Raw genomic sequence first — 27,398 nt, 5'->3', positions numbered from 1 at the left:
GACCTGCCTGTCCCACTGATAGTGTCCCCCTCAAATACACACCAACACATAGGAGAGCCCTGTGCAAGAAGACGCCTGACAACCTTGTGACCAGAGGCGAGTGGCAGAAGTGAGTGAACCAGTCGCACCCTTCTCAGTGGGCAAAGCTGGGCATGGAAGAAGCAGGCTCTGCACCACAGACGGCGGGCGTGGGCCTCAAACCTCTGGTCCTGAGAGAAACGAGCCACAGAGAGCGGCTTTAGGACCTCAGAGAATGGGCGGAGCCACAGGGTCCAGGGCAGTTGGGTGCTGGGCAGGGCAGCAGGGCCTGTGGGTCTTCATCTGGGTAGGGTGGCCACCACAGACACACAGGATAGCTGGAATCTGCCAAGTGCCCCATCCAGACCTGCCCCTGGGTGGTCAGGGTGTGTCTCAAGCTTCAAAGACCCATTTTGAAAACAGTAGCTAAGGTGAGCTGAGAATCCTGTCTTCTTTCGGAGCAGAGAGCTGTGAGGGCTGAGGAAATGGAGCCCGTTTCTAGCTGGAGGCCTTGTTACTTCTGACCCTCCCGGGAAAGCAGAGGAGCAGAACCCTAACCTGGCAGAGCTCTTGCTGCATTCAGTAGAGCAGGTGTGTCCTGTGCTCGGCCTCTGATGATCGTGAGTGCTCAGGGTGAGTGCTCCGTGAGGTTGCTTCTCTGCCTCACTGTTAAAGAGGATCCTCTGTCCTTGCTGCCTTCCCCAGCTAACGGAAGGACTAGGCCATGTTTTATGCCCACTAGCAATTTTCTGAGCCACTGCTCCCTAGATAGTTAGAGACTTAGTCGTAAGACCACACTGCTTCTGACCTTGAAGCAAAGCTAAACTGGGTCAAACTACATCAATTTAGATAATGATAAAGTTAAAAGTCGCTCTGGAATGGTTCCCTGAGCCTCCGATCTGTCTCTTCTTTTCAGCATTGGTTTATGGGAGCTGCTCATTGAAAAAACCTCCTAAAAACTGACATTTTGAGTCTCAAAGTAAACGTCTGCTAAGATCCTGGATTTGGCCATTGCTGTCATTTTATTATCTCAGAAAATGAAAGCAGTTAGTGCCCAGCTGTGCATTACTGATCTGCACAGGTACTTCTGTTACTCCGGGGGCAGCTGGACAGGCTCAGGGACCCCAGGGGGTTGCAGACCTGTGTCATGGCTCCCTCCATCCATTTCCCCAGGGACAGTGTTTCACATGGCCAGGTGAGGCATCAGCTCCCTGTCTCCAGCAGCAATGGCCCTGGCCCAGGGTCCGGGAGCTGTGGTCAGCTGCAGGGTCTGAAGCCTGAGGATTCCATGGGTGGAATGGGATCATCGTGGCCATCTGCTCACGGGCTCCTGATACCTGGCTCTGCGGCATTGTGGAAGAGCCACAGGCATGGTGCCCCTCGTGACTCCAGCCCTGCTGGCTGCTGTTGTGTTCAGGTGCCCCGCCCTCCTCAAGAAGTTATGCCCTGGACAGGGCAGCATCCCTCACGCATCCCCTCCCTATCTATAGTGGGTCCAAGGGCAGCTGGGCTGGGAACTGACAGCAGGACTCTGGAACCAGGGAGAAGCAATGAATACCAAGCTCCCAGGAAAGGAGATGTGCTTGGTGGTTCTTAGGAAGTGAGATCATCATTGACCTGTGACCTGCCTGTCCCACTGCTAGTGTCCCCACCTCGCCCCAGCCCAGGACTTGGCTGAGGAACCCCCAGGCACCACCTCTGCACCCAGCTTCTCTGAGGCCTGGTGCTGCAGGGATCGGGGTCAGGAAAGGAAGGAAGGAGCTGTGGGAGCTTTCTGTCCCCCACAGTCCCTCCCAGAGCCTCTGTGGCCTCCGGCAAGCATCCCCCTGGGCCCTGGTTCCTTCTTTATGAAGTGGGGTGATAACACGAGCCTCCAAGAGTCTCCCTGGGCATTCTTTGAGAGACAAGCAGCCCCTGGTGCCCTGCCCTGGGAGGGGTGCTGTGCATGTGGGCATTATGGTGGCTGTGCTGCTGTGCGGGGACACACCTGCTGGGTCGGACTCTCCCATGGGTCTGCGGACACCCCGTGACGTCTTCCACAGTGTCACACTCAGCCTGGTGGGTCCTCCTGGGAGACTTTCAGAAGATGGGGTGGGGTCTGGCCACAGTGATACCTGGGGCACCCTCCTGAAGTCCTGGCTCAGTTCCCTCCTGTGATCAGCCAGCATCCGCCACTCTCCACTGCAGGGCGGGCAGGACGCGGAGCTCTGGGAACTCACCCCAGGACCAAGTCCTCAGGTGGCCCGTGCCGCACTTCATGGCTTGCGGCCTCTACACGAGGGCTGATTTCTCGAGAGGTTGAGGGTACCAACAAGCCCAAGGCGACCCCGGCCTGGAGCTGGAAGGTTTGTGGGGAGCCTCTCTCCCCACCTAAAGTCCTCTCCATAGAGGCAGTGGGGACAGAAGGCAGATTTACTACTGAATAATCAGCCAGCTGGAAGACAGGCAGAGAACAGCCACACACAGGGACTCAGAACGGCCACTCCCACAGAACCGGGCCCATACAAAGCGATGCCCATAGAGCCACACCCACATGGAGCAATGCCCACAGAGACAAACCTGCAAGCCACACCCACAAAAGCCACGCCACAGGCCACACCCACACAAAGCCATGCCTATGGGGCTCAGCCACGTGGAGCTACACAACAGGGAGCCCATGCCCAGAGAGCCAAGCCTGCACAGCCACACCCGCACAAAATCACGCTCATATAGAGCCTTGCCCAGAGAGCCACATAGAGCCACGTCCACAGAGCCACGCCCACACAGCCACGCAAGCCCCCCACACACACCTGTCTCAAGTCAACACACCAGTGTCCCCCGCCTGCCTCCCGCAGCAGAGACAGGCAGCACTTCTGTGTCAGGTAGCTCCTGCCCACCCAGCCGTTGTATTGGAAGCCACCCATGCAGGCTTTATCCAGAGGAAATCTGGCCCTCCTGTGTGCACAGGAGCTGGCTCTGCAAATTAGAGCCCAGATCCCAGCAAAGTCAGGCTCTGGCCCTTCAGTGGAAACCTGCTGGCACCCCCCTGAGTCTCAGAAGCTCCCAGTCCTTAAGGGAGCCCCAGCGGGAGGCTGAGAGCAGCAGCTAAGCCACATAGGACAGAGCCGGCACCCTGGAAGGGAGGAAGGAGGTCTTCCTGCTCTCTTTGGACGTGCTCCAGGGTACGAGTGCCCTTCACCTCTCCAGGTAACAGACAGCCTCCCCCACGCTAGTTTCTTAGGCCCGCGTGATTTTGCAGGCCTAAGGAGATCCATCCACCGGATCTTTGATGTTATGTGGGAAAAGCGTCCAGCCCAAAGCACTAACGGGGCATTCCCACTCACCTCCTCTGCATGTTCACAGGAGCATGGGGCAGCAGGTTCTCAGAGTCTAGATGGCTTGCCAAGGACTCTTCAGGTCCTGCTGCCACCAGACACCAGAGGGCCACACAGAAGGGGCTGCAAGATTCAGCCCTGACATAGATGATGAAGACAGATGTAGATATTGAAGATGTAGGTGAGGTGGACATAGATGATGTAGACGAGGTGGACATAGATGATGCAGACGAGGTGGACATAAATGATGTAGACGAGGTGGACATAGATGATCTAGAATAGGTGGACATAGATGATGCAGATGAGGTGGACATAGATGATGTATGAGATGGACATAGATGAAGTAGATGAGGTGGACACAGATGAAGTAGATGAGGTGGACACAGATGATGTAGATGAGGTGACATAGATGATGTAGATGCAGGTGACATAGCTATAGATAAGATGATGTAAACAGACACGGATGACTCCAACCTCTTTCCACCAAGTTTTGGTTTCACATGAGACAGGTAGCAATGGCACAGGAAGAGATGACAGGTCAGTTTGCATGTTAGCACCCTAAAGGCCTTGGAATCCCAAGCACCAGTGTCTGCCCAGGCAGATGCTCTGCCACACCCACCCTCAGCTTCACCCATCTTCCTTGACTCTCAGCATCCACCACCCCAATTCCTCTTCATTTCTCTAGGTAGCAGTCTGCCTCATTGGTCTTCTGGGTTCTGAGACTTTTGCCCTCCAGGCTGGACCCCAAACAGCTTCTCGACAGCCAGTTTCCTCTCTCAGGATACATTTGGCCTCTCCTGGGATGACCGAGAGCCTGCACCTCACCAGAGCAGGGGCAGTCTGTCCTCTCCCAGGCTGACTGAGAGTCAGCATTTTACTGGAGCAGGGGCTGTCTCAGCCTCAGTTTCTCTGGGCAGCTTCTTGACCAGGGAACACGTGTGGCCAGCTGGTACCTCCCTCTCCTCCAGCCCTACTTGGTACCATACTGGCTGTGTCATGGACAAGGGCCCAGGCAACTGGGTACACTCTGCTCTGAGGGACGTCACCCGGTGGCGCAGCATGTTTCCACATGCATGTTTTCCTAGGAGCTCTGAGGCTTCTTTAAGCCTTTTAACAGACAAGACACGCTTGTGCTACTTTGAATTTGAACTATACCTGATGTGTTCCTCTTCACACCCTTCCTGCACTTCGCTTTGAAATTTCTAGGCTTCCTGATTTTATTTTATTTTAAAACAAACAAGCAAACAATAACAACATCAAAAAACCCTTTTCCTTGGCACAGAAAAATAGAGAAATACTTGGGTGTAAATTTGACAGAATATGTATAGGACCTATGTTAGGAAAAATACAAATATCTGATGAAGGAAAGCAAAGACCTAAGTAAGGTGAGATCCTGCAATCATAGACAAGAGGTCTCTAAGCTGTCCAGATGTGGACTCTCCCCCGTCAGATCCATGCCCTGCAAGTCAAAGCTGAAAGGAAAGTGACCACAACACTTGGAGCCACCAAGAGAGCTTTATTGCAGCAGTGCAAAAGAGGAGAGAGAGAGAGAGAAAAAGAGAGAAAGAGGGGGGGAGAGGAAAGAGAAGAGAAGAGGAGAGATGGAGAGTTAGAGAGCAAGAGAGAGAGAGAGCAAGAGAGAGGAGCCCCGCAGGAGGGAGTTTTTATAGCCAAATTCTAATGAGGTCTCTGGGTCTGCAAGCTGCCTTGTTGGCACAGGAGGGTTAAGTGTTCAGCCTTGAGCAGGGGGTTGAGTGTTCAGCCTTGAGCAGGGGGGTAAAGTGTTCAGCCTTGAGTGGGGGCTTGAGCATTTAAGCTTGAAGCAAACAGGTGATAAAGAACCAGACAGAGGGTTTGAGTGACCAGGTCATCCTGCAGTAAACTTTGCTTGACATGCCCTGCAGACACCTTATTCAGCCTGTCCTGCACCTAACATTCCTTTCCTTTTGTTTTTCTAAGTAACATGGGGGACGGCGTAAAGTCCTCTAGCTACTTCCTGCTTAATGGTGGGCGGTGTGGAACCCAGAAGGGAAAGTGGTGGAATGTTCGGGGCACAGGTCTGAGAACACCAGGGCAACCAGAAATAACTCCAGTGGCTATAGACAACAACTTCGGTAGGGGTAAAGTCCATAAAAGTTCCTTGAAGCCACAAGTCGTCGATGGCATCAAACCAGTCCTGGATGGAGGAGATTCTTGGTATCAGCCACTGGTCCTGTAGCAGGGACTCTAGGAAGTATTGGAGGTGGCTTGGTTGAATCCAGTAATATTAAGGGTGACAGCCTGATTGCAGCCAGTGGAAGGGCAATTGCCTTGACCCATAAATTGAGAGTGGGTGGTGTCATCCTGGTGCCATGTCAATTGGATGTAGAAGCTGCATCTGTGGTTTGAGATAAAAACTTGAGAGAGAATAATGATTAGTAAAAGAAGAAGAGGGTTGGCGAGAAATTTTGAGTTTGGTGGGTGTGGTGGAAGTCCAGGACTGGACATTTGGAACAGGTGCCTTTTTAAGGTGGGAGACATGGTACCAGGGGGAGTGGCCCAAAAGCTTGGTCACAATTGGGGTAGTAAGTGTGACTGTATGGGGTCCTGTCCAGCGAGGTTCCAATGATTGAGAATGCAGTTTCTGAAGTAAGACTAAGTCACCCAGTTGAAGAGGGTCCAATTCAGTTTGTGCTGGGATTGAGGCAATGATGGCGCAGGAAGTCACCGGTCTGCATGTTCCCTTAGGAGTTTGTGTAGGAGTGTAAGATAGGGCAGGTAGGACACAAGGGGAGGAGGAGTGATTGGAAAGCTTTGGGTGGTTAAGAAAGGGCACCCTTAGAGTAGCTCAAAGGGGCAAAGGTCTGAGGGGGCTCTAGAGGCTGCCTGAATTCAGGTAAGGGCCAATGGCAGGAGATTGGGCCAGAAGAGCCTGAGTTCAATAGCAAGTTTAGTGAGATGATCCTTGAGAATTCTGTTAGGCCTATCAACCTTACCCAAGGATTGGTGGGGAATGTGGAGCCTCCAAGTGATGTTGAGGCCTTTGGAGACTGTTGAACAACTTGAGAAATGAAGCCTAGACTGTTGTCTGACTGGTTGGAGGCAGGAAGTTCAAACCTGGGAATGATCCCCTCAATGAGGATGGAGGCAATGGTTTCAGCAATTTCCCTGGATGTATGGAAGGCTTCTATCCAACCTGAAAAAGTATCAACCAAGGTAAGTAGGTAGCAAAGCTTTTTGTGCCTAGGCATGTGAGTGAAGTTAATCTACCAGTCTTCGCCTGGCTAGTGGCTCCTCATCTGATGTGTGGGGAGTTTAGGTTTGATGCTTCCTTGTGGGGATGCTGTAGAGCAGACAGAACAAGCAGAGTGGACCTGCTGGAGAGTAGTTCTCATTCCTGGGAAGTGAAAGAGAGGTTGTAAAATCTGGAAAAGGGGTTAGGGAGGGTTTTAGGTGGGGGCAGAGTCTCTGGGGGCAGAGTCTCTGGATCCAGAGGAGTTGGTCATGAGTCCTAGGTCTCCGTCTTGGGCATCAGGGGCTGGTAGTCTTAAAGAAGTAGTTGATTGACTGACTGGTTGGTGAATTCATGTATCTGGTCTTGAAGGAACTTTTGTAGACAATTTAATAGACATGGTCCTATTAGGAGAAACATAAAGAGGTCTAATAGGGGTCCTGCGAGGGGGAGAAGCCAAGGCCATACTTGACTGAACATTCACCATGGAACCTGTTGGCCTACTTGATGTCTCCTCTTTTCTAGCTGTTCTTGTCCTTCATTACCCCCAGGAATGACTGTGTTTTGGCTTAACTGTTTTGGGTAGTGTTTAAGATCAAGCTGGTCAAAATTGACTCTGTTTCTATCTATTGTTAAGAGTCAGCCGAGTTCCCATAGGGGTCACTCATTGGGGAACTTGAGAATAGCTTCTTAGTTCTGTTAGTGCCATTTGCGCTAGGATGGGTTCAGGTCTTGCTTGACCATGTGGCTTCCCTTGGGAGCATCAGGGATGTCTCCTGTCTCCAATGACCCTCCTATTCACACCAAGTGCACTGATTGGCTTTTCATTCTCCAGTGGTCTTATTAATCTCCCTGATCAGGAGGTTATGTGGCCCAGAGTTGCAAAGCTCTTTAGAGAACTTCCCTGTTCCCTAGATTCAGATTGACACAGAGGGCCAGAGCCAAATATTGGTTTTCTTGGCCATTTTAATTTAACTTTGAGTCTTGATCATAAACATCCAACAAAGTCAGTTTCACCTTAAATTAAGAGTACTGGGCTTTAGCTGAAGTCTGGCCTACTTTGGAGTCATTCTGACATGTAGTAAGATGGGAGGCACAGCCTTATCTCAGGTAAGGCAGAGCTCTTTATAAATCTTAGGTAAAGTGTTCTAGTATTGAAGCTGATCTTTGTTTTTAAATATCATTTTATAAAGTGTACATATATTGTTGCTTGATGTCACATGAATACTAGCTAACACAATATGATATTACATTTAAATTGTACTCATGTATAGAACTTTATATTAATCTTATTGATAACAGGTCCAGTTATAGAACATTAAATGATATAATAAATCTCCAATATGTTATTTTTATAAGCCTAAAATTACCATGCAACCTTTTGGAGAACACCAGATTAATATAATGTTTTTTAAAAGCTTCTATCTTAATAACTTTTATATCTGGAAAATATGAACACATTTAATATACAAAGAAGAGTAATAGTACCACAATTACTACTGATGTTTTTATATTAATCAAGTTTAGCTCTTAAAGAAATAATATATTACAATATTGCAAAATAACAGTTGTTGTTTAGCCATAGTTGTATAATCCTTAATTCCTTCAAGATTACTTGCTCAAAAAACTTACATATATAATCAACGTACACAGATCTTCTTTATCACTTGCTTAAACCCTCTTATTTACTTAATCACATAGAAACACCTTTTCCTTCTATCAAATCCATACCTATAACCTTCTAATTTCTCTTTCCCATCTGTTAACTCTTTCTTTATTCACACTTTGAAACAATCCTTGTAAATTTCTGAATTTAGGCAAATTATTCCATTTTAATAAGAGATATTTTGTTATTTGCAGTACACAATTAATCACATCTGTTTACCATTTCATGAAAACATAAACAATGTTTAAGTATATAGAATTATACTGTTGTAGGGACGGACAAGGCAAGGCACCTAAGATAGCAGCAAAGATAGGGAAACAGTCTTATTTGGTTGCAGCCTGATTCAGAGGGCACAGGTTCTGTTGTAATCAATTAATCCCCTGAACCCCGAGTTCAGGTATTTTCAGAGTTTTGCACCCAGCATGGAAGGGGAGGGGCTCAGAAGTTCACAGTCTGCAGAAGTTCACAAAAAGCAGTTTTTTTGTTTTGTTTTTCTGTTCTGGGCAAGTTAACCCTTCAAGGACACCTGAGAAGGGGAGAACTTTTTCTTCCCTTTCTTTCTTCCCCCTGCCAGTTGGGCTTCCTTATCTTAGAAATGTAGCCATCTCTGTGAATCCCCTGCTCAAGGGCAGAGGCCTTGTTTACATATTTTTTTGAAAAACTAGGAAGGAGGTGTCCAGCACCTGGAGTGCTGATTTTTCCCAGCCAGTGGCCAAGTAAAAGAGGGCAAATGAAAAGAGGAAGTTTATCTACACTAAACTCTTTTGTAGAGATTTTTTTTGCTGAAAATCCTAAAATCAGCCATGGTGAAGATTTCTGGAGAAGGTCAGTCAAGACTTTTCTGTGGGCCTGGGTAGGGAGGGGGAAGACAGGAAGGCAGGGCTGAGAGCAGCTAGGGTGGATCCGAGAATGAGGAAGGAGAGATGTAAAAGAATAATGGGAAAGGGGTTTGGGATTTCCCTAGCAAGGAAAACTTGAGCAGTAGAACAGGTGGAGCAGAGGGGAGGATGGGAATGAATATCCCAAAAAGCCTGTAAGGGACAATTCTTAGTAACCTGTTTTCAGTGATGACAAAGCAACTTTAAAAGCCATTTTCACCAGATCTCGGAGAGGGGCCAAGGACTCTCCTCAGCTTGTTTGAGCTTTGGGTTAGCTGGTAAGAGGACCTGGTGGGACCTGGTGTGGGCACTGACAGGAGAAGAGAGGAGTGAGTGGGTGGAGGGATACTTTCAGGACCTGCTACCTCATGCAAAGGGGCAACAGTCTGAGGAAGGATGGTAGTGTAGGTTTTTGATCTAGTAATTGGAGGGGAGAAAGCAGGTTGTTCAGGTGGGGGTGACGTGGAGGAGCTGGGGCAGAAGGTTGAGGTGAAGACCTCTTTGAGCCAGGTGATAGGGTGTAGGTTCCTCAGCAGGGTCAAAAGAAGTGAATGAGTCTGGAGGAGGAGAAGATTGGGGAGCAGTGGTTGTGGGTGTTGGTTTTCAAGCTAGAAGAATTTGTAGAGGTTTTCAAGAGGTATAGAGAGCACAAGCAAGAAGAAAGCTTGGACATAGCAGCTTTTTACCCATTTTTTCGAATGCTCACAGTAGTTGTAGAGACCCCTTAGAACGGAGGGTTTCAGAGACCCAAAAGGAGGCCATTTGCTTTGATTGTCTAGAGGATAAGTGGGCCAGGCCTGATGCTATGTTTGATCATTTTTTGGGGGGTTTGATGTCAGGTATCAAGGAGAGGGTTTGTGAGGTTATCCAAGAGGCATTGTACGGGAGAGTCGACCGGCAGAGAGGACACATTACCCATGTCGCAAACATAGTATAAGGAGGAGGGAAGAGGACGCAAACGTAGTATAGCGGAGAAGGAAGGAGACGCAAATGTAGTATAAGGGAGAGGGAAGGAGGCGCAAAGATAGTGTAAGAGAGAAGGAGGAAACTGATTTATTGGCAAAAGGGGCGTCCCCGCTAGAGCCAAAAATCAGGAGTGCCTTAGTGGCAGGTTTGAGCTGCAGAGATTGACAGTCGAGGCTCTTGTCCTGGGTGGAGCCAGAGCCATGAGAGACCTTGACCAAGGCTTGTCGGGACCCCTCCTGGAGAGGCCAGAGACTCCCAGGGCCAGAAAGAGGGGAGAGAGAGAGACAGGGGAAGAGAGAGGAAGGGGAGGGTAAGTGTCTCTCTAGCAGCTGAGTCTTGAAGGTGCGAGGACTAGGACTTTATGAGAACCACCAAAACCGTGAAGGTCTGGGTGGGGTGTGATGTTCAGTTTTCTGTTTTGTGTCCCCAGAGTTTACACAGTCCTTTGAGGGAGACCTACAAAGCCTATGCTGGTAAACTACCAGCTGAGAAGGGGAAGGGGAATAATTTTGAACCCAAGAATCTAATCTGCCTGAGAAAGGAGTCCCTGAGGGCCACCGTGGCCTTGAAAGCTGTGGTGGGGTGCTTTCCTCCCCGTAGGTGGGTAAAGAGGTTTGCCGGACAATCAATGGTCAAATCCTCCAGACACCACCATTGGTGGACTCAAAGAAGGAGAAACTCACCAATCGAAGGCCAGTGGTGGATGGAATTCTGGCAGTCAAGTAAAATGGGTTCAGGTTGTCCGGTGAGTGGCACTTCCAAAGGAAGAGGGACCCAAAAGTGGGTTTTAACCCTCTTCCCGGGTTTCAGCACCAATGAAAGGAAAGTGATCACAACACTCGGAGCAACCAAGAGAGCTTTATTGCAGCAGTGCAAAAGAGGAGAAAGAGAGAGAGAGAGAAAGAAAAAGAGAGGAGCGAGATGAAGAGAAGAGATGGAGAGGGAGAGAGCAAGAGCAAAAGAGAGAGAGAGAGAGAGAGAGAGAGAGAGAGAGAGAGAGAGAGAGCAAGAGAGAGAGGCCCCACAGGAGGGAGTTTTTTTTTTTTTAAAGAGAGAGTGAAAGAGGAGAGAGAGAATTTTTAATATTCATTTTTTTTTAGTTCTCGGCTGACACAACATCTTTGTTGGTATGTGGTGCTGAGGATCAAACTCGGGCTGCATGCATACCAGGCAAGCGCGCTACCGCTTGAGCCACATCCCCAGCTCAGGAGGGAGTTTTTATAGCCAAATTCTAATGGGGTCTCTGGGTCTGCAAGCTGCCTCATTGGCACAAGGGGGTTAAATGTTCGGCCTTGAGCAGGGGGGTAAAGCATTCAGCCTTGAGCCGGGGCTTGGGCATTTAAGCTTGAAGCAAACAGGTGATAAAGAACCAGACAGAGGGTTTGAGTGGCCAGGTCATCCTGCAGCTAACTTTGCTTGACATGCCCTGCAGACACCTTATTCAGCCTGTCCTGCACCTGACAAAAGCCACAGCAGTGGACAAGGGGATTCTAAATCCCACATGGAGAGAGAAAAGATCCAAGGGTGAAGAAAGGAAAGAAGTCTGAGGCTGGTGCTACCCAACCTGGGGCTCCTGCAGTCACAGGAGACAAGATGACAGGTACTGGCAGGAGGCAGGTTGGTGAGCAGAGTGAGTAGAGAGCATGGGGACAGACCCATGCAGACACTGCCACAGCCTGGCAAAGGGGCAATGGGAACATGTGTAGAAGCCCAGCTATAGCAACTGGATGCCCAGGGCTTCCAGTGCAGATGCCAAGCTCACACCACACCAGTTCAAACGCCATGCCTAAACGTCAGCACAACTGCACCCTTCCTCCAGAATAGCTCAGGAGAAGGTCTGGGTTCCTCGGGTTTGGCTGTGGCTATTTAGATCAAGAAGCACAAGCTTTGAAAGGAGGAAGTAGTGAGTTGTATTCATTGAGTTAAAACCTCTGGCCCTGCAAATGGCACCACTGAGCAAGTGGGAGGCTACAACCTGGGAGGGAATATTCTCACAGCACCTCTCTGCAAAGAGTGGTATCTAAAATGCGCCACCTAACAGCAAGAAAGCTAAGACCCAATGCAAAAACCAGCACAGGATCTAACAGCCCCTGGCCTGAGTAGATTCACCAGTGGCAAATCCCGCAAGAATGCACTCCTGTCACAGGTCACACCAGGCACCACTGCTGCATCCTATAGGAGATCCTCTGGTGTCTGTCCCCACTTCCTGGCACAGAGCTTACAACCCCTCGAAGTGTCCTGAGTGGGCATGTGTCTTGGTATTCCTAGGAGTCCCCTTTGATCACAGAGTTCATGATGCCAGGAGGTGTGTGTCCACCCCAGAGGTCCCATGAAGATCCCTTGCTGCCTCTCTGTGATAAAACTGTGGACTTATGGGGCTGGGGATGTGGCTCAAGCCGTAGCGCACTCGCCTGGCATGCGTGCGGCCCGGGTTCGATCCTCAGCACCACATACAAACAAAGATGTTGTGTCCGCCGATAACTAAAAATAAATATTAAAAAAAAATTCTCTCTCTCTCTCTCTCTCCCTCTCTCACTCTCTCTTTTAAAAAAAAAAAAAAAAAAAACCTGTGAGCTTGGATGGAGCTTTCCCCAGTTTCTGCCAGCCGACCTAGCAGATGGACTGGGGGAGGCCTGGGAGCCCTGATCTTTGCAGCCTGTCAGCAGATGTGCTCAGGGGCCAGGGACCTGTGGCTGGTGTCTGCAGAGAGAGTCTTGCAGACTCTCCATGGGCCCCAAGCCAGCCCCAGGCAATGGTGTCAGGTCAGGCTCACTGCATCAGGGCAGGGTGTGTCTGCACCACACACCTCCTGGTGCTCCTTCCACCCTGCCTAGGATCTTCTCCTCTGCGAAACGTGCCTATGCATCTGTGCCTTCTCTCAGGTCCACGGGACCCCACCCCACCGGCAGCCACTTCAGGGTCTCCCCCTTCTTTGTCTGGAAGGCACATTCTCCTTCCTTCCTGAGCCACGTGGGCGGCTGCTCCGGCTGGCCCACCTAGCCACCTACCTGTGGGGAACACCTGGCTGTTCTCAGCCGCCAGCTCTTACACCTGCTGCTGCACACAAAAGCTGTTTGCTCTTTCTACTCTTTTTAGAGCAGTTTCTAGTCTCACAAAAGCTGCCCTAGATCTTCCAGTATACTTAGCTTATAAAGACTAAAATTAGACATCTGTAAGCTCTTTTAGAACAGTACAGGCCCTTAGAAAACGAGTGACACCCGCACCCTCCAGCCTGTCTTCTGCATTGTCCTGAATTTGAACACCAGAAAGCTGGGAACCTAGGAACCTGGTGTGACTTACGCTGTTTGACACTCTGATTGTACATCTGGATTCACCTGACTGATTTCTTTGCTGCCATTCTTTCTCCTATAACATGTCTTTTATCTGCTATCATTTTGAGATTCGTTGAGTTCCTGGGATCTGAAAGTTAGTGTTTGTCATGATTCTGGGAACACTTCCTGCATTATCTTTTAGAAGATAGTCTGTTCTCCTGACTCCCACCGGCTCTCATTAGGACAAATTCCACACCCTAGCATTTTAGCCTCTGCTTCCTGTCTCCTCTTTTACTTTTTCTCTCTTTTGTTTCTCCAACCTGCATTCTGAAAAAAATATATATATTTCTTTTTTTTAAATTTTTTTTTAGTTGTTGATAGATCTTTATTTATTTTTTCATGGTGATGAGAATTGAACCCAGTGCCTCACACATGCCAGGCAAGTGCACTACTGCTGAGCCACAATCCCAGCCCCTGAAAAAATATTTCTGACCTGTCTTGGAGCTCATTAAATTCCTCTTTAGCCGAATCTAATCTGCTGATCAACCCACCCACTGAGTTTTTTGTTTCATTTATTGCATTTTAACCTGGCAGTCCTGCTTGTTTTCAATGTCTTTGTGCTCAGTCTATGTACTTGGTGGTTTGTGCTCATGGCATCAAGGTCTCTGAGGCTCTGATACTCACAGGTACTACCTTGATTTGTTCTGTGATTTCTGCTGTGAGTGGCTTATTTCTCTTCATCAGTATCTGTAGAACTTTTTTGAGGCCCAGCTTGAAGCCCATTAGAAAGGATTTGCATTTGCTTCCCAGGGTGGCCTGGGACCTTTGTGGCTTCGCTGCTGCTGGACTGCAATCTCGCTTGGTGCCTGGTCTGCAACTCTGTGTTTTCAGGGGAAAGTTTTTCTCTCCTCAGCACCATATCTAGATGGAGAGGTTTCTGGGCTGCACCTCACACATGCCAGGCAAGTGCCACCAGCTTTGTCTGGCTCACCTGACGCCAGATACCAGTGACAGCACTCTGGGCTCTTGGCCTCAGAAGGTGATTTGCCTGAGGTTCCCCGTGTGTCCCCCGGCTCTTGTCCAGCCCCTGGATTCTGGAGCCCAGAGCTCACCCAGCTCCCATGGTTCCTGGTCTTGGTTTCACCTCTGTGTGCTTCTTGGCCTGCTGCCTTCCAACAACGGAAAATGGAGAGGAAAGGGTCTAGTGTTCATGCAACAATGGGGTTATTTCCATCCTTAGGCGAAATACCCCGAGCTGCCTTTCTGACAGCAACAGGAGTTCAGCTTTGGGTGCTAACAGAAGCACTCTGGGGGATCAATGGCGAAAGCCAACATTGGCCAGGAAAGTTTCTAACAGGCCCTCTGACAGCCAAGGCAAGTGATGGCAAAGGAGGCTGCTTCACCAGGTGACTGCCCTGGTGCACTGGAAAGGCTTCCTTGGTGACAGATGAGATTTCCAGAGCAGGACGTCTGCAGCAGCCAGGGATGAGGTGGAAGACAGCGTGTGGACTCAGTAGACCACAGTGGCACATGCAACCTTGTTCTTAACCTCCCCACAGGATAAGTGGCTCTTCCCCTTTGCTAAGTATCCTGTTCTGAGCAGTTATGTATTGGGTCCTCATTTTAAGTGTCTTGGGGAGACCAGAAAACTTTATCAGCCAGCTCTGGCATGTGGTTTGACACTGTCCAATTGTTACAATGTGGCTATTACTCTCTTAACCTGTGTTGAGGGGGTCAGTGAGGCCATGATAGAGCTGCACCATGCTGGTCCTCCAGGGCAGGAGCTCAGCTGGCTTGTGGGGAGAGCCAGTCCAGCCAGCTGCTCAGGACTGCAGAAAGGCTTGGAGAGCGGTGCTCCGGGGTAGCCATGGAAGAGCCAGGGCAGGGAAGGTGCAGAGGACTTCCCAAAGTCCCTTGGGCTCATCGTTACCACGGGGCAAATCCTCTTGTCCCCTCGGCATTGGCTAAGGCTCAGTGTGATATCTCACAATGGCACTAAGAGAAGAATCCCAGCTGCTTGTGGTTTGGAGATGGCCTCAGTCGGGTTGCGGGAGCCCAGGGTGTGACTTGGGGCTCCAGCTCCCCAGGCTGCCAGCACTGCCCAACAGTGGCACTGACCCTTATGTGAAGTGCTAACAGTCACCATGGAGTCCCTCCCTCATGGAGATGTACAGGGCCATCTCCAGCACGAGGCAGGCTGCATCCCAAAGTCTGCGTTCGTTCCCCCTCAAGGTCGGAAAGCCACTTTTGGCAAATTACTCATGTTTTCCTGGAGTGAAGGGAGATGCAGGGATCCTCCTTTGTGTTCGCTTAAACTCCAGGCAGCACCTCCCCTGTGGTGGGTGAGAAGAAGCCGTCAGAGTGTCCAGGGCAGTGAACTCCACTGTTGTCCTGCCCCTTCACAGGTGCTGGCTGGAGCCCACACAGGACCCAATGGTGGCCCTTGATGTGGGTGGAGCAGCCAAAGTGTCGTGAGAGGATGTAGCTGTCCTGAGCCTAGGAGGTCCACCTCGGTAGCTCTGCCCACCCCAGCCTCCCTGGCTTGATGTGTGTGGAGGCAGGTAGGCTGGTGTGGACTGATGTGCAGTGATCACTGCTTCGGATCACTCACAGATCCTGCTGATGACTGAGATGTGAAGACTCCTCAGAGCTTCTGACCCCTCCCACTGATCCTCTTCCCACCCCGCTATTCCCTGGGAGCCCCTCTGTAAACCACTCAGTTCATAGCTTCTGTGCCTCTGCTCTTTGCTGTGGAAAGCCCTGGAGATGAGATACCCAAGGACATTGAGATCCCGAGAGGATGCATGGAGAGAGATTTTCATCTCTATGTCTAGCCCTTCCCTTGCATCTCAACATCCACATCAGAGCATGGAGGAGGGGACATGTGGTCCCAACACCTTGCCCAGCATACCCTAGAGGGCATGAAGGAGTAAGTGGAGATGAGCCCCTGTAGCTCACATGCCCACTTACAGAGCCCACCAGCTTCCAGCACACCTGGAGGGCAAGAGCAGCTCTCCCTGGACAGTAGACCCACTTTCTAAGGAGATCAGAGGGGAGTAAAAGGTCTCAGGGGTGGGAAAGAAGAAGAAGGCCAGAATGTTCTAGAAGGAAGGTAGGGGCCAAGCGTTATGTTCAATAGAAACAGCACTCTCCCTATAACACCCATTATTATGAGAGTCACCACTCTAGGTGATCAGCTCCACAGTGACACTCCCCACCCATGTACCTTCTGGAAACTGTGAAATACAGGATTATCTGGAGCACATCAGTCTCAGTACTAGCCATCTTCCATGCAAGTTCAAGACTGCTAGAAATTCAGTGGGAGAAGGAAAACATGGCACTCTGACCAAGGTGACCTTGGAAAATCATCTCATCAGTGTGAATAGGACTGCTGCATGACCCTCATCCTATCACCGCCATCATCACTACAATCACTACCACCATCATCGCTACCATCACTATCACTGTCACCACCATCACTACTGTCATCATCTTCTTCATCATTATCCTCACCAAGAGCTTCATCATGACCATCACCATCACCACGATTATTACCATCCCAATCACCATCATCATCATGCACCACCATCCCCACCATCACTGCCACCACCATCACCATCACCATCACCACCATCACCACCACTGTCACCACCCTCACTATTGTCATCATCTTCTTCATCATTATCCTCACCAAGATCTTCATCATGACCATCACCACCATTATCACCATCATCATCGTATACCACCATCACTACCACCACCACAATCATCATCACTACCACCATCACAACCAGCATCACCATCACCACCACCACCACTATTATATACATCCCAATCACCATCATCATCATGCACCACCATCACCACCACTATCATCCCCAACACCATCACCACCACCATCACCATCACCACTACTATTATATACATCCCAATCACCATTATCATCATGCATCACCATCACCACCACCATCACCACCACCATCACCACCACCATCATCACCACCACCACCACCACCACCATCATCACCATCATGATCACCACCACCATCACCACCACCATCATCACCACCATCATCATCACCACCATCGTCATCACACCACCACCGTCACTGTCACCACATCGCCATCACCACTACTATTATCACCATCCCAATCACCACCATCATCATGCACCACCATTCTATCACTATCACCATCATCACCACTACCACCACCGCCATTCCCACTACCATCTCACTGTGAGCACCCTCACTATCCTCATCTTCTTCATCATTATCTTCACCATTATCTTCATCATGACCATCACCACCATTATCACCATCACAATCACCATCATCATCACTATGATATCATGCACCACCATTACTACCACCATCACCATCACCATTACCACCACAATCACCACCATCTCACCACCACCATCACCATCACCACCACTATTATCTTCTTCTTCATCACCACCATCTCACCATCATCATTTTCTCCATCATCATCATCATCACTATCATTCTAATTGTCACCATTGTCCTCTCTTCCCCTGGGAAGCTTATCCCAGTGAGCACAGAAGCCTGAAAGGGAAGGTCCCCAGCAGAGGCCTGGTCCAGAAAAGAACTCATGACTCATGTCTTTTCCCTCACTGAGATAACAAGGCTAATAAGGTGTGGCCCTAGGAGTAGGCGGCACCCAAAGGGGTTGAGATACACTCACCTGTTCCTGTGTAATCTACCTCTTTACCCTTTTTGGGATAGAACGTTCCATGGAACCTCCCCTTGTGTTTTCCCTATATAAGAATAAAGAATTTTGGTGGCTTGCTCTCTCTTTCCAAGGTCCCTTAAGGTCACAGAGCCATCTCTGGATTATTGAAAAGGTAATTCTGTGTGGTTGCGTGCTTTCTTTGTCATTTTCTTGAGTCATTAGAATAGTCAGATTTTGTGAACCCAGCATTAGGTCACCAGTAAGGGTAGTTGGCAACAGAGAGTCTTTCCATGGAGCTGAGAGGAGGGCTTGAATAGAGAGAAGGCATGGTGGGCTGGGTATAAGGTGTCAGTGGGCAGAGACACTGGGAAATGGCATTGAAGGGAACTGCAGATCGCGTGGGTGGGTGACAGGGCCAAGCAGCTCCAGCCCAGCTGTCCTCATCGATTCAAGGCCCTCATGGGGCAGCACAAGGTGGGGATGACATGGAATCTGAGGATTTAAAGTCAATGATCCTGAATGGGTACATTTCAACCCCAGAACCATGAGGGACCCTGCCTGTGTCCAGAAGGAGTCAAATCACCACCACACTCACAGCGCAGCAGAGAAAAATCCATTCACAAGGAGCACTCTCCACCCAGCCTCCCCAACACAGAGGCCAGCAGCTCTGCCCGCCAGGGCACTGCTCTACCCCCAACCACCCCAGGCCTGGCACTGGCTGATTATGAGTGCCTACAAATGCTCTGACTCCCCCATGCGAGATAGGGTCTGTGTGCCTACCCTGGCTTTTGGATGGGCCGTGCCTGTGTCCAGCTGTGGAATGGTGGAGCCTTCCGAAGCCCGGAAGCCACATGTGGGGAAGCCCAGGCGTCCCTGTCAGCAGCCCCACCCAGCAGAGCTACCAGCCCAGGTGCAGAGTGGGGACAGGCCAGCAGGAGAGATGCCAAGGACACATGCGCGCCACCACTGAGTCTCCCAGCTGGCCAACCTCGGAGCAGAGATAAAAGAAGCCCGAGCCATGCCTGCAGCTCCTACAGCCTCAGGAGCTTAGGACCTGGGGCTCAAACCACCGCTTGGGGTGACCTGCTACGCAGCAGCCACCGGGAGAAGGCCCGAGGGGCTGCTGGGCAGGAGTGGCAGAGGCTGGCTCTGCAGTTGGGAGGTGGACTGGGTGGTGGCAGGAAGTATTCCAGGTAAAGCAGCTGCTGAGCCCTGCCCCAGCACGCTTCTCTGCATGGCCCAGTGACCTCGGCAGGTGGGATGACTTCACCAGGGAAGAAATCCACCCCAGGACACCTGCTGTGTCGCAGGTTCTGCTTTCCTGCTGTCTTGTGTTCAGGAAGCCACCAGAGGCTTTGAGCCTGCCATGGGCACCTTCCTGAGGACACCAAAGGAAGGCACACAGGCCTCACAGAAGCAGAGGAGCTGCGTCCCCCAGGCCTGTGCCTGCCGAGTGTCACATGTACAGTAGCTTTCGGCCCCCACCTGGTTCACCCCACTCCAGGTGTGGCCTAAGGAGGGGTCAAGTTAAAATGAGGTACCCAGATTGGAAGTACTCTCACCCAATCTTACTGGAGTTCTTAGAGAAAAGGAGGCAAGGGCACGGACTCGCCCTGGGGACCAGCCATGTGAGGACACAGGGAGACGGTGTCTGCCAGCCCAGGAGAGGCCTGGGAGGAGCAGTCCTGCTGCACTTGTCCCTGGATTCCAGCCTCCAAGACATGGGACGCAAATGTCTGTTAAGTCGCTCAGTCTGTGGCACTTTGTTATGGTGCCAACGACCTCAGAAGGTGGGAATTGTGGAATGGCTCTGATCATCTAAACTTCAATGGATGCAAGAGCCAGTGAAGCCCTGGGCCTGGCGTCCAGTATTTCCCTGATCTCACTGCCCAGGTGGATGGTCTCTCAACACTGGAAGGAGTGGTGTTCTGGAACTGTGCAGCAGCTTAGGAACCACAGGGTTAAACCCAGCAGGCTTTGGAAAGTAACGTGAGGAAGGCTACTTGCTATAATGAGCTCTTTATTATTTCTCGTTCTGAAAATCGGCAGAGCGTACGTGTGAGATTTTGCCTCTATTTAGGGCGGTGTTGCTGCGGAGGCCAGCTGCTCTCCTTGAGCTGGCGCGAGCTGTGTTCCGCCTCTTCCAGCCGGCTGCCTGCGCCTGCCTCCTGGGCTCCGTGATGCATGAGCAGCCTGTGGCGCCCCACTGCAGTCCCCTTGTGGGGAACATGAACTTCAGACTGATATTTACCCAGCCCCTGTCCCGTCTGGGAGTGGTCCCTGTGAGCACCCTGCTGCAGCATGGTCAGAGGGTGTGGACAGGGTCCTGAGAAGCAGAGAGCAGAAGTGCCGAGCATCTTAAGGTCACTCCTACACCAAGGGTTCCAATCGTAATGACACTGTCGCCACAGACGTCTATCCCAAAAATGAAGGTAGGGGAACTCTGGGAAGGAAAGGCCAGGGGACACTGGACAGGACTCATGCTGACTTGTGTTTGGTCCTCATTCTGGTTGGTGCTGATCCTATGGCTCAGGAAGCCTGGTATTCCTTCCCAGGGTCCCTGGGGTTTGTGAGACATCACTCATTCTCCTGTCTTCACACAGGCAGGAGACGAGAGTTAGCTGGCACCCACTGTCAGATCTGATCTTGAGAAACACCGGGGTTATGAGAGAAAAATCATATTAATATTGTGAATTTCCTGATCAAGTGGATTGAAACCTTGTCTATCCTCATTTTTTTTTTTTTGGCAGTTTATCCAAAACACAAAGCTCCATTGACATCCCATCCTCCTTTGCTTTGTGCTACTGCCCAGTCACCTTATGGTGGTGTCCCATGGATACATGAGAAAGCACAGGGAGGAGGAGCCTGCCAGCTGTCTAGGGCTAGCACAGTGAGTGGAATTCCAGGGACAGGAACCGACCCCTGCAGCCGGCATCAGCCAGGTGCCGTTCCTGACTCCTGAGGGGCTGAACTTGAGTTCCTTGGGCCACCATGAGGACATTGAGTCCTCTGGTTGCTGGCTGTCAGGTAATCAGGGCCTGTGATGGCTCTCTGAGTGTCCAGGAGGCCTACTGGGTCTCCAGTGGCCCACTAGCTCGGGTCCTCAATCCTCCATCCACCGCATCGTGAGGACTGCTTGCTGATCCATGCTGGGTGCTGGGTGGATGGCCCGGCCATGAAGCAGAACAGGTGAGGAGACACTATGTGCCTGTTAGGACATGGCAGAGAGTTTGAAGCTCCAGGGGAGATCTGGACCTGCACACGAGGGGCCAAGCACAGAGGTGGGAGGGGACAGAGCAGCCAGGGCATTCCAAGCAAAACCAGAACAACATGGACACCAGGTTCCACCCAACCTCCACAGGGCCCTGGTCTTGCTGTGGAGCAAATGAGACAGAATTCAGCCCAGGAGACCTAGGGGGAAACTGTTCCGCAGTAGTGCCCTGAAGTCCAGCCACCTGAGTGTACTGCTTGGCAGACCCGGCGGTTGCCACCAGTGCTGTCTGCATTGAAAGATGTCTGCAGGCGAGTCCTTCCCTGTCACTGGAGCCTGGCTCACCTGGGGCTGGGGGCACCCCTCGGGGCCAGCCAGGTGCCCATCCAGAACAGAGAAGTGGGAAAGCAGAACGTCTTCAGGACGGTCAGGAGGGCACTGGAGGAAGTGGCAGAGAGGAAAGGACGAGGCACATCCAGTGAGGGTCACCAGGCTGGGCATAGGCATACGAGGCATCCAGCCCAGCTGTCCAGCATTTGTCTGTGCCTGCTGTCTAGAGGCAGAACATCACATTCCGGGCAGACGTCACGGAAGGCAAACGGGTGCTCTGGTAAGATTCCAGCCTGCTGAGACTGTGCATGCAGTCCCCCTGCTGCGTCTAGGGAGCCCCTGGGCCACCGCAGCTCTGATTCTCCTGAGCTGGGAATCTGAGCACAGCAGGGGCTTCTCAGCTGGAAGGACCCTATGTGTGGTTGGTCCACACCTGTCTTTTCGCATAGAGGGAGTCTGTCAAGCCTGGTGACTTGAACAGCAGCCTGGACCTGCCCTGCCTGCCCTGCCTGATGCCACAGGCTGGCCCCATAGATATTGCTATACTCCATTCTTCCCCATTCCCTCTGTCTAGGGCCTAGGTGAAGGCAAGGACAGCGCTTCACCCAACCAAAGTGACCCTGGCAGAGTCATTCTCTTCAGAAGGATGGAGCAAATCTGGGTGAGTCTTTCAGCTATGCTGAGGCCAGAAATGGCTTTTAAAGTATATCACTAAAGGTTAGAGGGTTAAAGGCCACAAGGACAGAAGAGGCAGCGCCCCCCCCCCCCCCGCAGATGGGGCTGTGGACCTGAGCTCTTCGTGGGGGGCCCGTTGGGGGATTAGGCTTCCTCACAGCATGATGGCTGACCAAGGGAGCAACCCTGACACCAAGTAAGCTACTGATTCCTGCAATGTGGCCTCAGGAGACCCAGCACAGCAGGTGCACTGTCTCCTGGGGTCAAGACCAGATGCAGGGAAGTTGGACCCCGGCTCTGGGAGAGGAGCACCCACACAGGGAGGAAGGGCTTGGCCATCTCCACCATGAAGCACCTCAAAGACCAACTCATGGGAGCAGACTTGCGCCAGTCACCCCAGTTGTTCCTCTGTCCAGGGGCCCAAGGTGTCTTCTATCTTCCCCGCATGGCTTGATGGGTGAATCTCACTACAGGACATGCCAGGACTTCCTGAAGTCCTGAGCATCCTCATTTCTTACACTCTGTAGCCCTTTTAGTCAAGGCTTTGCAAGAGTACATGGACACACGGACCCTCCCATATTGCTGGGTACTTGCCACTCGGTATGGGACTGTGCTACAACCAGGGCTCCCACAACACCCCAGGACATGAGAAGACTTCCCAGCTTCTTTTACCACATGATGGAAAGTTGGGCCTGTATTTTCTTCTATTAGGTGCAGGGCCTCTCTTCTAACGCTTATGTTCTTGATCCACTTTGAGTTGTGTTTTGTGCAGGGTGAGAAATAGGGGTTAAGTTTCATTCTGCTGCATATGGATTTCCAGTTTTCCCAGCACCATTTGTTGAAGAGGCTATCTTTTCTCCAATGTATGTTTATGGTGCCGTTGTCTAGTATGAGATAACTGTATTCATGTGGGTTTGTCTCTGGGTCTTCTATTCTGTTCCATTGGTCTTCATGTCTGTTTTGGTGCTGGTAGAATGCTATTTTTGTTACTATCGCTCTATAGCAGAGTTTAAGGTCCAGTATTATTATGCTTCCTGCATTACTTTTCTCACTAAGGAAAAGCTATTCTGGGCCTCTTATTTTTCCAAATGAATTTATGACTGCTTTTTTTTTCTATTAAGAATGTCATTAGAATTTTATTGGGAATTGCATTAAATCTGTGTAGCACTTTTGATAGTATGGCCATTTTAACAATGTTAACTCTGCCTGTCCAAAAGCATGGGAGATCTTCCCATTTTTTGAAATCTTCTTTAATTTATTTCTTTAGTGTTCTATAGTTTTCATTGTAGAGGTCTTTCACCTCTTTTGTTAGATTGATTCCCAAGTATTCTTTTTAAGGCTATTATGAATGGGATAGTTTTCCTGATTTCTCTTTCAGCTGATTTGTCATTAGTGTATAGGAACACAAATGTCTTATAGGTGTTAATATTATATCCTGTTACTTTGCTGAATTCATTTATGATTTCAAGAAGCATTTTGGTGGAGTTTTTGTGGGTCTTCAAAATATAGAATCATGTCATCGGGAAATAGAGATAGTTTGAGCTCTTCTTTTCCTATTCATATCCCTTTAGTTTCTTTCGTCTAATTGTTCTGTATAGAGTTTCAAGGACTGTGTTGAATAGAAGTGGTGAAGGAAGGCATCCCTGTCTCATTCCAGTTTTTTTAATAGGGAATGTTTTCAATTTTTCTCCCATTTAGAATGATGTTGACCTTGGGTTTTGCATATATAGTTTTTATAATGTTGACATATGTTCCTACTATTTCTAGAGTTTCTAGTATTTTGAGCACGAATGGATGCTGTATTTTGGTAAATGCTTTTTCTGCATCTATTGAGATAATAATGTGGTTATTTTCTTTAAATCTGTTAATGTAGTGAACAATGTTTATTGATTTTTGTATGTTGAACCAACCTTACAACCCTGAATTAAACCCCACTTGATCATGGTGCACTATCTTTTTCGTATGTTTTTGTATGCATTGTACCAGAGACCCTGAACCTGCTAGAAGAAAAAGTAGGCCCAATTCTATTGTGTCAGCCCAGGATCAGACTTCCTCAACAAGACTCCTAAAGCACAAGAAGTAAAATCAAGAATCAATAAATGGGTGGTATCAAACTAAAAAGCTTCTTCACAGCAAAGGAAAGCCTACAGAATGGGAGAAAATCTTCACTACCTGCACCTCAGATAGAGCACTAATCTCCAGGATACACAAAGAAGTCAAAAAACTTAACACCAAAAAACAAATAACCCAATCAATAAGTGGGCAAAGGAACTGAACAGGTACTTCACGGAAGAAGAAATATGAATAAGCAAAAATATATGAAAAAATGTTCAACATCTCCAGCAATTAGAGAAAAGCAAATTAAAACTACAGTGAGATTCCATCTCACTCCAGTCAGAATGGCAATTAATCAAGGATACAAGTAACAATGAATATTAGCAAGAATGTGGGGGAGTGGAAACATACACTCATACATTGCTGATGGGACTGCAAATTGGTGCAACCACTCTGGAAAGCAGTATGGAGATTCCTTAGAAAATTTGGAATGGATGGGGCTGGGGTTGTGGTTCAGAGGTAGAGTGTTCACCTAGCATGCATGAGGCACTGGGTTTGATCCTCAGCACCACATAAAAATAAAGATATTGTGTCTACCTATAGCTAAAAAAAGAAATATATATATATATATATATATATATATATATATATATATATATAACTTGAAATGAAATCACCATTTGACCCTGTTATCCTATTCCTCAACTTATACCCAAAGGACTTAAAAGCAGCATATTACAGTGATGCAGCCACATCAATGTTTTTAGCAGCTTAATTCAAATAGCTAAGCTATGAAACCAACCTTGGTGTCCTTCCAAAAATGAATGAATAAAGAAATCATGATATATATACAGAATGGAATATTACTCAGCCATAAAGAACATTTGCTGGTAAATGGATGGACTATCATGATAAGTGAATTAAGCCAGTCCCAAAAAACCACAGGCTGAATATTCTCTTTGATATGTGAATGTTAACCATAACAAAGGAGGGTGAGGAGGGGAGTATAGAAGTTCCGTGGATCGTGGATTAGACAGGGGGGAATAAAGGGAAGGGAGGGAGATGGGAATAGGAAAGACAGTGGAATGAGTCAGAATTTTCCTATGCTCATACAAATACACGATCAGTGTAACTCCATATCGTGTTCAACCACAAGAATGGGATCCAAATTGGAATAAGTGGGACTCCATGTAGGTATAATATGTCAAAATTCATCCCACTTATCATATATAGCTAAAAACAACAACTAAGAAATGAAGTTAAATTACAAAAAAAAGAAAGAAAGAAAGAAAGAAAGAAAGAAAGAAAGAAAGAAAGAAAGAGAAAGAAAGAAAGAAAGGAAAGAAACAAGTGGCGGAGCTGGGGTTGTGGCTCAGCAGTAAAGTGCTTGCCTAGCACCTGCGAGGCCCTGGGTTCCATCCTCAGCATCACATAAAAATAAATAAATAAAGTAAAGGTATTGTGTCCAATTACAACTAAAAAATTTTTAAAAAGAAAGAGAGAGAGAGAGAGAGAAGAAACAAGTGGTGAGCTGTAAGGAAAACCAGGACTTGACCAAGACCAGGTTCAGGAGAGCAGGGAGAGGAACAGTCAGGGCTGCCTGTCTTCCTTACCTTGGGCCGCATAATAGGAACATATTGGATTACAGTTTCATTGGATTACAGTTCTTGCAGTACTACAGGAATGTTTGAAACAGCCTTTTAACGGAAGCTCTATTTTAAATTTTATGATTTTTAAAAATTAACAATAATTAAAATAAGAACTATTATTGGAATTACATTATTATAGGTGTTATCAGACATATTTAGCATATTTTCAATTTGCCTTGCAACAAATACTCCTTTTGTCATTGTGATAACCATGGAGTTTTGAAGACTGTCCAGTAATTGATGACCAAAAAAAAAAAAGCAAAGACCTCTTTACCTTCTGTAATAAGAAGTCATATTAAATCCAGGACGCCCAAGTAAACTTCTAATACCCCCAAGACAATGAAACATTAGAAGTTACATGTGAAAGGTGAGAAATGTTAAACTGTATAATTTCAATGACACTGTGTAATAAGAGATGGCACTGAGACAGCCTGGTGGCGCCAGCCCTGGGGTGTGACAGCCAGCACCTGGTCCTCTCCGGGACACTGTTTGTTTCCATCAGTTAAATGGTTACCTGGGAAGAATGCCGGGGTTTCCTGGGCTCAGAGAATTGGAACTGAGGTGCCCAGCACTGCCGGCCCAGCAGGTGGCAGACACACAGAGGACAGAACCGCATGCTCCGAGGAGGGGAAGGCCTATTTTTGGAGGACCTGCCTAATGCGTGTGAAAAGACTTTTTCCTCCTGAAAATGTGGTTCCATGTCTCCATGTTCCACTTTCCCAGGAACTCATTTGCTGCTCCTTTCAGAGCTGCTGTCCCTGGTCTCAACCAGTCTGAAGGCATCAGGCAGCAGAACAGGGTTAGGCCTGGGAATCCTGCATGGCTTCCACAGCTGGACTGAGATATCTGGCCCCCCAGCAGCATGAACTTGGTGTGAGGGACAGAGGGCTGCCCAGGCCAGCTCCAAAGCCAAGGGCCATGAGGAGAGGTGCTCCAATGCCCCTGAGGGACATGCTGGGCCTTCAGGGGCCTCCTGCCGAAGTGAAGGGGACCTCATAGGCCTTACCCAGCCTGGCAGGAGATGGCTATGGTTTGCAGGCCCAGCTCTCTCCCATGGGGCCTTCTCATGGGCCCATTTGGCAGGAGACCTGCCATCTAAGGATCTCCTAGGCAGGGTTTCTGGGTGTGCAGGACCTGGTGGGGCCCTCGGGAGGTGGCTGGATGAGAGAAGGCCACCTTGGTGGGGCCTGGCGTTGTGTCCTGGCGTCTGTATGAGAAGAGGGCGAGAGCGAGAGAAAGGCTGACACTCACCAACCCCTCCAGGTGAGGTCTTGTGCCCTGGGGCCAGTATGCAGACCCCAGCCCTTCAGATCCTGCACTCAGAGAGCTCTCTTCCCCATTAGTGTTCAGGTGGCACCTGTGAGATGGGCAAGAGAAGACACTGGATACCTGTTGAACCAGCCCCATGTCTCCTTGGTTCCCTGCTTCACGGAGGACAAAGGGTGCGACGTGTTTCTC

The sequence above is a fragment of the Urocitellus parryii genome, chromosome 9 (genome assembly GCF_045843805.1).
Source record: "Urocitellus parryii isolate mUroPar1 chromosome 9, mUroPar1.hap1, whole genome shotgun sequence".
Classification (NCBI taxonomy): Eukaryota; Metazoa; Chordata; class Mammalia; order Rodentia; family Sciuridae; genus Urocitellus; species Urocitellus parryii.
This window is presented reverse-complemented; position numbering follows the sequence as displayed.